Below are 14,337 nucleotides of genomic sequence, written 5' to 3'. Positions count from 1 at the left end.
ACCAGCTCAAAGGACTAACAAAGAGATCGCTTCTATTAAGGAGAAAATGAGCAAAGGAAAAACTAAGGGATTTCGTGAGGATGAGCACAATACCTTATGGTTTGAAGACCGTGTTTATGTGCCTAATGATTCGGAGATCGGGAAGTTAATTCTGCAAGAGGCCCATGATTCACCATATTCGATTAACCCAGGAAATACCAAGATGTATTTGGATTTGAAGGATACTTTCTGGTGGACCGGAATGAAGAAGGATATTGCGGAATATGTAGCAGTTTGTGGTGTATGCCAGAGAGTAAAGGCAGAGCATCAGAAGCCAGCAGGATTGCTACAGCCATTGCCGATACCCGAATGGAAGTGGGATAAGTTAGGCATGGTTTTATCACAGGATTGCCCAGAACTCGTTCAGGCTACGACTCGATTTGGGTTGTAGTCGATCGTTTGACAAAGGTAGCTCATTTCATTCCAGTGAATACTACTTATACCAGTGCAAAGTTGGCAAAGATATACATGACCAGAATTGTATGTCTGCATGGAGTTCCAAGGAGCATTGTATCAGATAGAGGAACCCAATTCACCTCAAATTTCTAGAATCAGTTGCATGAAACTTTGGATAAGATCAGACCAGCTCAAAGGACTGACAAAGAGATCGCTTCTATTAAGGAGAAAATGAGCAAAGGAAAAACTAAGGGATTTCGTGAGGATGAGCACGATACCTTATGGTTTGAAGACCGTGTTTATGTGCCTAATGATTCGTAGATCAGGAAGTTAATTCTGCAAGAGGCCCATGATTCACCATATTCGATTCACCCAGGAAATACCAAGATGTATTTGGGTTTGAAGGATACTTTCTGGTGGACCAGAATGAAGAAGGATATTGCGGAATATGTAGCAGTTTGTGATGTATGCCAGAGAGTAAAGGCAGAGCATCAGAAGCCAGCAGGATTGCTACAGCCATTGCCGATACCTGAATGGAAGTGGGATAAGTTAGGCATGGATTTTATCACAGGATTTCCCAGAACTCGTTCAGGCTATGACTCGATTTGGGTTGTAGTCGATCGTTTGACAAAGGTAGCTCATTTCATTCCAGTGAATAGTACCTATACCAATGCAAAGTTGGCAAAGATATACATGACTAGAATCGTATGTCTGCATGGAGTTCCAAGGAGCATTGTATCAGATAGAGGAACCCAATTCACCTCAAAGTTCTGGAATCAGTTGGATGAAACTTTGGGTACCAGACTGGAGTTTAGTACAGCTTTCCATCCGCAGACAGATGGACAGACCGAGAGAGTCAATCAGATTTTGGAGGATATGTTAAGAGCTTGTGCGCTAGATTATGGATCTAGTTGGGACGAGAATTTGCCATATGCAGAGTCTCTTACAACAACAGTTATCAATCCAGTTTGAAGATGGCCCCTTTCGAAGCCTTGTATGGAAGGAGGTGCAGGACCCCATTGTCGTGGGATGAAGTTGGAGACCATCTGTTGTTTGGACCGGATCTGATTAAGGAGTCTGAATAGAAAGTGAAATTGATTCGCGATAGGCTCAAGGTAGCTCAGTCTAGGCAGAAGAGCTACGCAGATTCAAAACGCAAGGAGACACTTTACAAAGTCGGAGACCGAGTTTATCTTCGAGTATCACCACTTCAAGGAGTTAAGCGCTTTGGAGTTAAGGGAAAATTAGCGCCACGTTTTGTAGGCCCATACAAAGTTTTGGAGCGTATGGGAGAAGTAGCCTATTAGTTGGAGTGGCCCGAAGGATTGTCAGGAGTTCACGACGTATTCCACATTTCCCAGTTGAAAAAGTGCCACGCAGAAATGGCTGATATACTGCTGAGAGATACGGTGCCGCTGGAAGCAATTCAGTTGGGCAGTGATTTGACCTATGAGGAGAAACCAGTTAAGATTCTAGAGTATGCCAGTCGAGTCACCCGCAGCAAGGTTATCAAGTTTTGCAAAGTTCAGTGGAGCCACCGCATGGAGGATGAAGCCACCTGGGAGCGAGAGGAAGAATTGCTGAAGGACCACCCTCACCTATTTTCTAGCCAACCCGAATCTCGAGGGCGAGATTCATCTTAAGGGGGGTAGTTTTGTAACATCCCAAATTTTCAATTTGGAATGTTATACACTAGATCATCATTGCATAGAATATTTTATTTGCATTTTGGTGGATCCTCGAAATTCTACGCAACTCAAGGACCCTCGGAGAGAGTTGGGGATTTCGTTATTTTCATATTTGAGTTTCCTCAAATTTTGAAAATAGGATCATTTGATTTTATTTATTTTATCTTCAGTTATTTCTATTATCAAAATATGAGAGAGGGAATAAAATGACTTTCCCAAAAATAAAGAAATATTGAGGATTTAATAAAAAATCAAATAAGATTTTATTTTGGTTTTATTTGCTATTTTATTTGAATTTAGGAAAAATTACACGTTTTCAAAAATTGCATTTAGAGCCAAAACAATGTTCATCCTGTTCTAAATATTTTATTTAGACGGAGAAAATTTGTTTTGGCATTTTTAGATTTTTATTTATTTTTCTAGAATTTTTTTTGGCGCAGCGAAATTTTTTAAAAAAAACCCCGCGCCCAACTGGGCCAAGGGCCCAGCCGAGCGGGCCGGCCCAGCCAGCCGCCGCCGCCTCCAGCCGGATCTGGAACGGAGTCCCGATCGCCGCCGCCGTCGTGTCCGGGGAGGACACGCCTCCCGAGGCCGACCCCTCCCCCAAGTCGACCTCCCCTGCCCCTTTATAACCGCTCCCCCTGCAAGCACACCACCGCTGCCGCCGCACGCCGCCGCGCCGCCTGCCGCTGCCGCGCCGCCCGGAGCCGCCACCCCGCCGCCTCGCGCCACCCGCCGCCCTACCGGAGCCTCGCCAGAGCGCCGCCGCCGAGGTAACCGCCGGCCGGTTTTGAGAAAAGGCCGTTTCGGTTTTTTTCGAAAACCCTAGTTTTAGTTTTTTTAAATAGATCGGTTTTCTCCGGTTTATTTATTTAGCGAGCGCCCGCTCGTCCGTTCGTTTTAACGAACGCGTTTTTCGTTTAGTTCCTATTAACGAACATTCATTCGTTAACCTGTTCGTCGCTTTTCTGTTTCTCGGATTAAATCCGCGGTTTTTCTGACCGCAATCTCTGATCCGATGTTCGTTTTAGTTTAACTTTTCGCTCGTTTATCGGAATCAGGCGATTCAAGCGCCTGGCATTTCATCTCGAAACCCTCTTTCTGTTTAACCAACTTAAACAAGTTTTTGCCACTATAAAAATTTCCCTAGATCCAGAATAGTAAACGAAGCTTGTTTCTTTTGCCGTTTGTCTTTCGTTGCTTCGTTCGTTTTGATTCTTTTTGCCAACCAGAGTTCTTAAGTTGAACTTTCTGGTTAGATATTTTATTTGTGTTTTACCTGTGCATTAGTTGAGTACTTATTGTATGCTTGTTTGTTTGCGATAGAGTACCCGGAGTGCGCAGCTTGCTACTTCGAATCACTAGGTTTTGCGGATCATCAGCAAGGCAAGTAACACTTTGATCATACCTCCTACTACCTAGTTTTATTGCATTCGATCAATCCTCACACATTGCATGATTAGGATCTAATTAAATTGTGGGTTTGGAAGTAGTTGAGTTAGAACCTATTACCTGTTTATTATCAAACCTTTGGGAGTTACTTCTACGTTTGCTTATTGTGCCATGCTATGCTAGTAGACGTGGATTGGGTGAGTGTATCCATGACAGATGTGAGATTGTTAATTAATGGTTTATTTAAGGTGGCAACCTAAACACACATCTGGGTGGATTGAGGCACCTGGGTATTCCAGAGATTGCCTGTTTTCTTTTGGACCGCCACCCAGGCTCAAAGGGATCATGAGATTATTAATGCTAGAAACTTCCGTGTGCAGCCACAAGCTACTACGGGCTCTAGCATAGTTGACTAAGTCGTGCGAACTCTTACAGTGGTAGACTAGAAGATGTAGGGGGTGTAGGTTGGTACGGTCTACCCGTTCGTAAGGTGCTAGCGCTTCTGAAAGACTATGTCACGGTCATCGTTCCTCAAACACCATGTAGTGCAAGAAATCCAGCAGAGGAGATCGAGTCTTGTGGGGAAAAGTGCGCAAACCTCTACAGAGTGTATAAACTAATCATGATTAGCCGTGTCCCCGGTTCTGGACATCTTGAGTATCCAGTACCTGGATTATCATGTGAATCTCAACATGTTACTCAAAAATTAATTTTTTTGGGTTTTGTTTAATGATGATGCTTAATTGGGATTGAGAATGATATCAACCATTCTCAATGTTTAACAACTACCATGATGGGTAAATAAAATTTATTCCTTTGCAGTAGGGAAAAATTGGCTTTACGCAAAAATGTAACCATAGAGCTTTCCACCAGCCATATATGCATATAGAATAGCCTATTTCATTCCATTACTCTCTATGTGTTACATTGCCAGCATATTCCATGTGCTGACCCGTTTCGGGCTGCAACATTAATGTTGCAGACTTTTCAGACGATGATTAAGGTGCCTTTAGGTCGTGGTTCTATACTCAGTGATGCCATTGGAGTTGATGGACTCACTTATCTTCCAAGCCTTCCGCTGTTATCGTTATTAGATGGCCTTAAGCCATATTTATTGTAATAAGTTCTCTTTTGAGGCACTTGATGTAATAAGTGTGTGATTGCTACTCTGTTATAAATCCTTCAAGTACTGTGTGGTGTCAGCATTACTGATCTAGGGATGACACCTGAGCACAGAGATTGGACCGTTTGAGGTCTGGTCGCTACAAAATGGTATCAGAGCACACGCTGACTGTAGGACACGACCACTGCTAAAGACCTAGATCACTACTCACTCTCTTCTCATTCTGGCTTCTCATCTTTTCTACTCTTTTAGGATGGCGGATGCAAGGAACAAGTTCATGCAACCGGATGAAGATACACCCTTTGGACGTCACTTGAAGGAAGTCACTAGATACCTGAACATAAGAGTACCAAGCTTCACCAGGACTTACAACGCCACTTTACCTCAAGAAGAGCGCTGGATGATTCAAGTTCAAGTTCCAGGAAGGATGTTCATGCCAGTCACTGAGCCCATAGAGTTTTCTTTTGACGCACCAACTTGGAGTCTCGGAAAGAGCATGGCAGCTCACATCGCCATGGGACGCATTCGAGAAGTTTACCACAATGATCTCAAGGATACTATCTACCAGATTTGTGGGCGCTGAGATGAGCACTGGGAGATGATCAGCACTAGGAAGGATAGATCAGTTGCAGCTTTTATCCAGGAGTTAAACCAACACATTCAACGTCAAGAGAACCAGATGTGCGCCGACATGATAGATCTAAAGAAGGAGAGGACAAGAATCAAGGAACTGGAGGAAGAACTCAAGGCTACACGTGAAGATTATGAAGAGGAAATCAAAGTATTAGTGGAGAAGAATGACGATCTGATCAAGAAGATTGGAATATTCATGGGAGACCCTACCCTAGTAGAAGAAGACGAAGAACCCAAGGAGATTCGCCCGGAAGACTACATCATCATCGACGACACCGACTCGGATCCAGATGATAGCGATGATGACTATGTTGATGAAGCTGGAGCAGATATCATGGAGTCTGCAACCGAAGAATATTTCTAGTAGACCACCACAACAGTAGTAGTAGTCCACCATGTAAATATAGTAGTCCGAGCACTTTTGCGATAGTTAGATCGATTGTATGCCCTTGTTTGATTGATTGAATGAAGTGAATTGTTTGTTTTTGTCTCATGTGCATATGGGTAGTGTTTTCTCTTTAGACCCCCCCTCTATTCTTAAATCTCATCTTTTCTAAACCCACGCGCATCATCACCTCATCCTTAGCCAATCTTCTCTTAATCTGTAATCCCTGTTTCGAGTTGCAAATGTTAGCAACTGAACCTGTATCAAATACCCAGGCACTACTGCGAGCATTAGTAAGGTACACATCAATAACATGTATATCACATATACCTTTGTTCACCTTGTCATCCTTCTTATCCGCCAAATACTTGGGGCAATTCCGCTTCTAATGACCAGTCCCTTTGAAGTAGAAGCACTCAGTCTTAGGCTTAGGTCCAGACTTGGGTTTGTTCACTCGAGCAGCAACTGGCTTGTTGTTCTTCTTGAAGTTCCCCTTCTTCCCTTTACCCTTTTTCTTGAAACTGGTGGTCTTGTTGACCATCAACACTTGATGCTCCTTCTTGATTTCTACCTCCGCAGCCTTTAGCATTGCGAAGAGCTCGGGAATCGTCTTATCCATCCCTTGCATATTATAGTTCATCACAAAGCTCTTGTAGCTTGGTGGCAATGATTGAAGAACTCTGTCAATGACACTATCATCAGGAAGATTAACTCCCAGTTGAGTCAAGTGGTTGTGGTACCCAGACATTCTGAGTATATGTTCACTAACAAAACTATTCTCCTCCATCTTGCAGCTGTAGAACTTATTGGAGACTTCATATCTCTCAATTCGGGCATTTGCTTGAAATATTAACTTCAACTCCTGGAACATCTCATATGCTCCATGACGTTCAAAACGTCGTTGAAGTCCTAGTTCTAAGCCGTAAAGCATGGTACACTGAACTATCGAGTAGTCATCAGCTTTGCTCTGCCAGACGTTCATAACATCTGGCGTTGCTCCTACAGCGGGTTTGGCACCTAGCGGTGCTTCCAGGATGTAATTCTTCTATGCAGCAATGAGGATAGTCCTCAAGTTACGAACCCTGTCCGTGTAATTGCTACCATCACCTTTCAACTTTGCTTTCTCAAGGAACGCATTAAAATTCAACGGAACAACAGCACGGGCCATCTATCTACAAAAACATAGACATGCAAAATACTATCAGGTACTAAGTTCATGATAAATTAAAGTTCAATTAATCATATTACTTAAGAACTCCCACTTAGACAGACATCCCTCTAATCATCTAAGTGATCACGTGATCCATATCAACTAAACCATGTCCGATCATCACGTGAGATGGAGTAGTTTTCAATGGTGAACATCACTATGTTGATCATATCTACTATATGATTCACGCTCGACCTTTCGGTCTCAGTGTTCTGAGGCCATATCTACATATGCTAGGCTCGTCAAGTTTAACCCAAGTATTCTGCGTGTGCAAAACTGGCTTGCACCCGTTGTATGTGAACGTAGAGCTTATCACACCCGATCATCACGTGGTGTCTCGGCACGACGAACTTTCGCAATGGTGCATACTCAGGGAGAACACTTATACATTGAAATTTAGTGAGAGATCATCTTATAATGCTAACATCGATCTAAGCAAAATAAGATGCATAAAAGATAAACATCACATGCAATCAATATAAGTGATATGATATGGCCATCATCATCTTGTGCCTTTGATCTCCATCTCTAAAGCACCGTCATGATCACCATCGTCATCGGCTTGACACCTTGATCTCCATCAAAGCATCGTTGTCGTCACGCCAACTATTGCCTCCACGACTATCGCTACCGCTTAGTGATAAAGTAAAGCAATTACATTGCGATTGCATTTCATACAATAAAGCGACAACCATATGGCTCTTGCCAGTTGCCGATAACTGTGTTACAAAACATGATCATCTAATACAATAAAATTTAGGATCATGTCTTGACCATATCACATCACAACATGCCCTGCAAAAACAAGTTAGACGTCCTCTACTTTGTTGTTGCAAGTTTTACGTGGCTGCTACGGGCTGAGCAAGAACCGTTCTTACCCACACATCAAAAACCACAACGCGGTATAGTGATTGCTTTTTGATCTTCATAAAGAACCCTATTCATTGAATCCGATTCAACTAAAGCTGGAGAAACAGACACCCACTAGCCACATGTGTGCGAAGGACGTCGGTAGAACCAGTCTCGCGTAAGCGTACGCGTAATGTCGGTCTGGGCCGCTTCATCCAACAATGTCACTGAATCAAGAATCAACTAGTGACGGCAAGCAATATTTATATACCCACGCCCACAACTCCTATGTGTTCTACTCGTGCATATGACATCTACGCATAAACTTGGCTCGGATGCCACTGTTGGGGAACGCAGTAATTTCAAAAAAAATCCTACACACACGCAAGATCGTGGTGATGCATAGCAACGAGAGGGGAGAGTGTCGTCCACGTATCCTCGTAGACCGTAAGAGGAAGCGTTATGAGAACGCGGTTGATGTAGTCGTACGTCTTCACGATCCGACCGATCCAAGTACTGAACGCACGGCACCTCCGAGTTCAGCACACGTTCAGCTCGGTGACGTCCCATGAACTCCGATCCAGCAAAGCTTCGAGGGAGAGTTCCGTCAGCACGACGGCGTGATGACGGTGATGATGATGCTACAGACGCAGGGCTTCGCCTAAGCACAACTACGATATGACCGAGGTGGATTATGGTGGAGGGGGGCACCGCACACGGCTAAAATATCAACTAATCAACTTGTGTGTCTATGGGGTGCCCCCCTCCCCGTATATAAAGGAGTGGAGGGGGAGGCCGGCCCTCCTAGGCGCGTCCCAAGGGGAGTCCTACTCCCACCGGTAGTAGGACTCCAACCCTTCCAAGAGTAGGGAGTAGGAGAGAGGGGGGAGGAAAGGGGGGCGCCCCCCCTCCTTGTCCAATTTGGACTAGAGGGAGAGGGGGGCGCAGCCTGCCCTGGCCGCCCCTCCTCTTCTCCACTAAGGCCCAACAGGCCCATTACACTCCTCGGGGGGTTCCGGTAACCCCCCGGTACTCCAGTATTTGTCCGAACTTGCCCGGAACCCTTCCGAAGTCCAAACATAGTCATCCAATATATCGATCTTTATGTCTCGACCATTTCGGGACTCCTTGTCATGTCCGTGGTCATATCCGGGACTCCGAAATACCTTCGGTACATCAAAACACATAAACTCATAAGACCGACCGTCACTGAACGTTAAGCGTGCGGACCCTATGGGTTCGAGAACTATGTAGACATGACCGAGACTCGTCTTCGGTCAATAAACAATAGCGTAACCTGGATGCTCATATTGGCTCCTACATATTCTACGAAGATCTTTATCGGTCAAACCGCATAACAACATACGTTGTTCCCTTTGTCATCGGTATGTTACTTGCCCGAGATTCGATCGTCGGTATCTCAATACCTAGTTCAATCTCATTACCGGCAAGTCTCTTTACTCATTCTGTAATGCTACATCTCGTAACTAACTCATTAGCTACATTTCTTGCAAGGCTTATTGTGATGTGCATTACCGAGACGGCCCAGAGATACCTCTCCGACAATCGGAGTGACAAATCATAATCTCGATGTATGCCAACTCAACAAGTACCATCGGAGACACATGTAGAGGACCTTTATAATCATCCAGTTACGTTGTGACGTTTGGTACCACACAAAGTGTTCCTCCGGTACTCGGGAGTTGCATAATCCCATAGTAACAGGAACATGTATAAGTCATGAAGAAAGCAGTAGCAACAAACTAAACAATCATCGTGCTAAGCTAACGGATGGGTCAAGTCAATCACATCATCCTCTAATGATGTGATCCCGTTAATCAAATGACAACTCATGTCTATGGTTAGGAAACATAACCATCATTGATTTAACGAGCTAGTCAAGTAGAGGCAAACTAGTGACACTCTGTCGTTTGTCTATGTATTCACACATGTACTAAGTTTCCGGTTAATACAATTCTAGCATGAATAATAAACATTTATCATGATATAAGGAAATATAAATAACAACTTTATTATTGCCTCTAGGGCATATTTCCTTCAGACCCTTCGTGGGTGGAGCCCTCCGTGGACTCGCGCAACTGTTACCCTTCGTGGGTTGAAGTCTCCATCAACATGGATGTACGATAGCACCACCTATCGGAACCACGCCAAAAATCTCCATGTCTACATTGCGTTTGCTCCCTCCAAACTCCTCCCCTTTACCTTCATATGCAATGATTTACATTCCGCTGCTATACTCTTATATTTGCATGTGTAGGTCGATTGCTTGACTTGTGATAAGTTGCTAAAATCTGCCAAGACATAAAATTGGGAAAAGGCTAGATTTTTATTTGGTCAAGTAGTCTAATCACCCCCCCCTCTAGACATACTTTCGATCCTACAATGTATCACTGTGATCGAGATTCAATAAAACATTCACACTGGGTGTATGACCATAGAAGGTTTTATTCATGTAAACAGAACAACAATTATTCTCTGACTTAAATGAATAACTGTATTGCATTAAACACAATCTAATCATCTTCATGCTCAACGTAAACACCAAATAACATTTATTTAGGTTCAACACTAATCCTGAAGGTAGATGGAGTGTGCGATGGTGATCGTATCAACCTTGGAATTACTTCCAACAAACATCGTCACCTCGTCCTTAACTAGTCTTCGTTTATTTTGCAACTCCTGTTTCGAGTTACTAATTTTAGCAATTGAACCGGTATCAAATACCGATGGGTTTCTATAAACACTAGTAAAGTACACATCAATAACATGTATATCAGATATACCTTTGTTTACTTTGCCATCCTTCTTATCCACCAAGTATCTCGGACAGTTCCGCTTCTAGTGACCATTCCCTTTGCAGTAGAATCACTCAGTTTCAGGCTTGGGTCCATCTTTGGGCTTCTTCCCGGGAGTGGCAACTTGTTTGCCATTCTTCTTGAAGTTCCCTTTCTTTCCCTCGCTCCTTTTTTCTTGAAACTAGTGGTCCTGTCAACCATCAGCACTTGATGCTCTTTCTTGATTTCTACCTTCGTCGATTTCAGCATAGCGAAGAGCTTGGGAATTGTTTTGTCATCCCTTTCATATTATAGTTCATCACGAAGTTCTAGTAGCTTGGTGATGCTGACAAGAGAACTCTGTCAATCACTATCTTATCTAGAAGATTAACTCCAACTTGATTCAAGCGATTGTAGTACCCGGTCTGAGTACATGCTCAATGGCTGAGCTATTCTCCTCCATCTTGTACGCAAAGTACTTGTCAGAGGTCTCATACCTCTCGACATGGGCATGAATCTGAAATACCAATTTTCAGCTCTTGGAACATCTCATATGCTCCGTAGCGTTCAAAACGTTTTTTGAAATCCCAGTTCTAGGCCGTAAAGCATGGCGCACTAAACTATCAAGTAGTCATCATATTGATCTTGCAAAACGTTCACAACGTCTGCATCTGCTCCTGCAACAGGTTTGTCACTTAGCGATGCATCAAGGACATAATTATTCTATGCAGCAATGAGGATAATCCTCAGATCATGGACCGAGTCCGCATCATTGCTACTATCATCTTTCAACTTAGTTTTCTCTAGGAACATATCAAAAATATATATGAGCTATATTGCGAGCTATTAATCTACAACATAGATATGCAAAACTATCAAGACTAAGTTCATGATAAATTAAGTTCAATTAATCAAATTACTAATGAACTCCCACTTAAATAAACATCCCTCAAGTTTATCTAAGTGATACATGATCCAAATCAACTAACCCATGTCCGATCATCACGTGAGATGGGGTAGTCATCAATGGTGAACATCTCTATGTTGATCATATCTACTATATGACTCACGTTCGACCTTTCGGTCTCCAGTGTTCCGAGGCCATGTATGTACATGCTAGGCTCGTCAAGTTTAACCCAAGTATTCTGCATGTGTAAAATTGTCTTACACCCGTTGTATGTGAACATAGAGTCTATCACACCTGATCATCACGTGGTGTCTCGAAACGACGAATTGTAGCAACGGTGGATACCCAGGGAGAACACTTTTACCTTGAAATTTAGTGAAGGGGTCATCTTATAATGCTACCGTCCTTCTAAGCAAAATAAGATGCATCTAAGATAAACATCACATGCAATCAAAATATGTGACATGATAAGGCCATCATCATCTTGTGCTTTTGATCTCCATCTCCAAAGCATCGTCATGATCTCCATTGTCACCGGCTCGACACCTTGATCTCCATCATTGCGTCGTGGTCGTCTCGCCAACTATTGCTTCTACAACTATTGCTAACTCATAGCGATAAAGTAAAGCAATTGCATGGTGTTTGCATTTCATACAATAAAGAGACAACCATAAGTCTCCTGCTGGTTGCCTGATATCTTACAAAACATGATCATCTCATACAATAATGTACATCACATCATGTCTTGACCATATCACATCACAACATACCCTGCAAAAACAAGTTAGACGTCCTCTACTTTGTTGTTGCAAGTTTTACGTGGCTGCTACGGATTTCTAGCAAGAACCGTTCTTACCTATGGCAAAAACCACAATGGTGATTCGTCAAGTTTGTTGTTTTAACCTTCTTCAAGGACCGGCCATAGTCAAATTCGATTCAACTAAAGTAGGAGAAACAGACACCCGCCAGCCACCTTTATGCAAAACTAGTTGCATGTCAGTCGATGGAACCGATCTCATGTGCATGGACATGTAAGGTTGGTGCGAACCACTTCATCCCACAATACCGCCGAATCAAAATAAGACGTTGATGGTAAGCAGTATGGCTATCACCGCCCACAACTCTTTGTGTTCTACTTGTGCATATCATCTATGCATAGACCTGGCTCTTGATGCTACTGTTGGGAAATGTTGCATGGAAAACAAAAAAAATTCCTACGCACATGCAATGATCTATCCATGGAGATGCATAGCAACGAGAGGGGAGAGTGTGTCTACGTACCCTCATAGACCGTAAGCGGAAGCGTTTCACAACGCAGTTGATGTAGTCGAACTTTCTTCGCGCTCCAACCGATCTAGTAGTGAACGCACGGCACCTCCATGTTCTGCACACGTCCAGCTCGGTGACATTCTCCGCCTTCTTGATCCAGCAAGACGGCGAGGAAGTAGATGAGTTTCGACAGCACGACGGTGTGGTAACGGTGATGGTGACGTGATCTCTGCAGGGCTTCGCCTAAGCACTGCGAAAATATGACCGAGAGAGTAAACGGTGGACGGGGCGCCGCACACGGCTAAGACAATGGTGTTTCCTTATGTGGCGCCCCCTCCCCATGTATATATAGGTGGGAGGGGAGGAGGCAGCCCCTAGGGCTTCTTGTTGGGGAACGTAGTAATTTCAAAAAAATTCCTACGCACACGCAAGATCATGGTGATGCATAGCAACGAGAGGGGGAGAGTATGATCTACGTACCCTTGTAGATCGACAACGGAAGCGTTAACTTGGTTGATGTAGTCGTACGTCTCCACGGCCCGACCGATCAAGCACCGAAACTACGGCACCTCCGAGTTCTAGCACACGTTCAGCTCGATGACGATCCCCGGACTCCGATCCAGCAAAGTGTCGGGGAAGAGTTCTGTCAGCACGACGGCGTGGTGACGATCTTGATGTACTACCGTCGCAGGGCTTCGCCTAAGCACCGCTACAATATTATCGAGGACTATGGTGGAAGGGGGCACCGCACACGGCTAAGAATATGATCACGTGGATCAAATTGTGTGTCTAGGGGTGCCCCTTGCCTCCGTATATAAAGGATCCAAGGGGGGGTGCGGCCGGCCCTAGTAGGAGGCGCGCAGGAGGAGTCCTACTCCTACCGGGAGTAGGACTCCCCTCCCTTTCCTTGTCCAAGCAGGAGAGGGGGAAGGAGAGAAGGAAAAGGGGGGCGCCGCCCCTCCCTCCTTGTCCAATTCGGACTAGGGGGAGAGGGGGCGCGCAGCCTGCCCTGGCAGCCCCTCCTCTTCTCCACTTTAGGCCCATGAGGCCCATTAACCCCCCGGGGGGTTCCGGTAACCCCCCGGTGCTCCGGTTTTATCCGAAACTTCCCCGGAACACTTCCGGTGTCCGAATATAGCCGCCCAATATATCAATCTTTATGTCTCGACCATTTCGAGACTCCTCGTCATGTCCGTGATCACATCCGGGACTCCGAACTAACTTCGGTACATCAAAACTCATAATATAACTGTCATCGAAACCTTAAGCGTGCGGACCCTACGGGTTCGAGAACAATGTAGACATGACCGAGACACGTCTCCGGTCAATAACCAATAGCGGAACCTGGATGCTCATATTGGCTCCTACATATTCTACGAAGATCTTTATCGGTCAGACCGCATAACAACATACGTTGTTCCCTTTGTCATCGGTATGTTACTTACTCGAGATTCGATCGTCGGTATCCCATACCTAGTTCAATCTCGTTACCGGCAAGTCTCTTTACTCGTTCCGTAATACATCATCCCGCAACTAACTCATTAGTTGCAACGCTTGCAAGGCTTAAGTGATGTGCATTACCAAGAGGGCCCAGAGATACCTCTCCGACAATCGGAGTGACAAATCCTAATCTCGAAATACGCCAACCCAA

Source organism: Triticum urartu, chromosome 5A (genome assembly GCF_056163025.1).
Source record: "Triticum urartu cultivar PI428250 chromosome 5A, HENAU_Tu73, whole genome shotgun sequence".
In the NCBI taxonomy this organism is placed as follows: domain Eukaryota; kingdom Viridiplantae; phylum Streptophyta; class Magnoliopsida; order Poales; family Poaceae; genus Triticum; species Triticum urartu.
Note: the sequence above shows the minus strand (reverse complement) of the source record.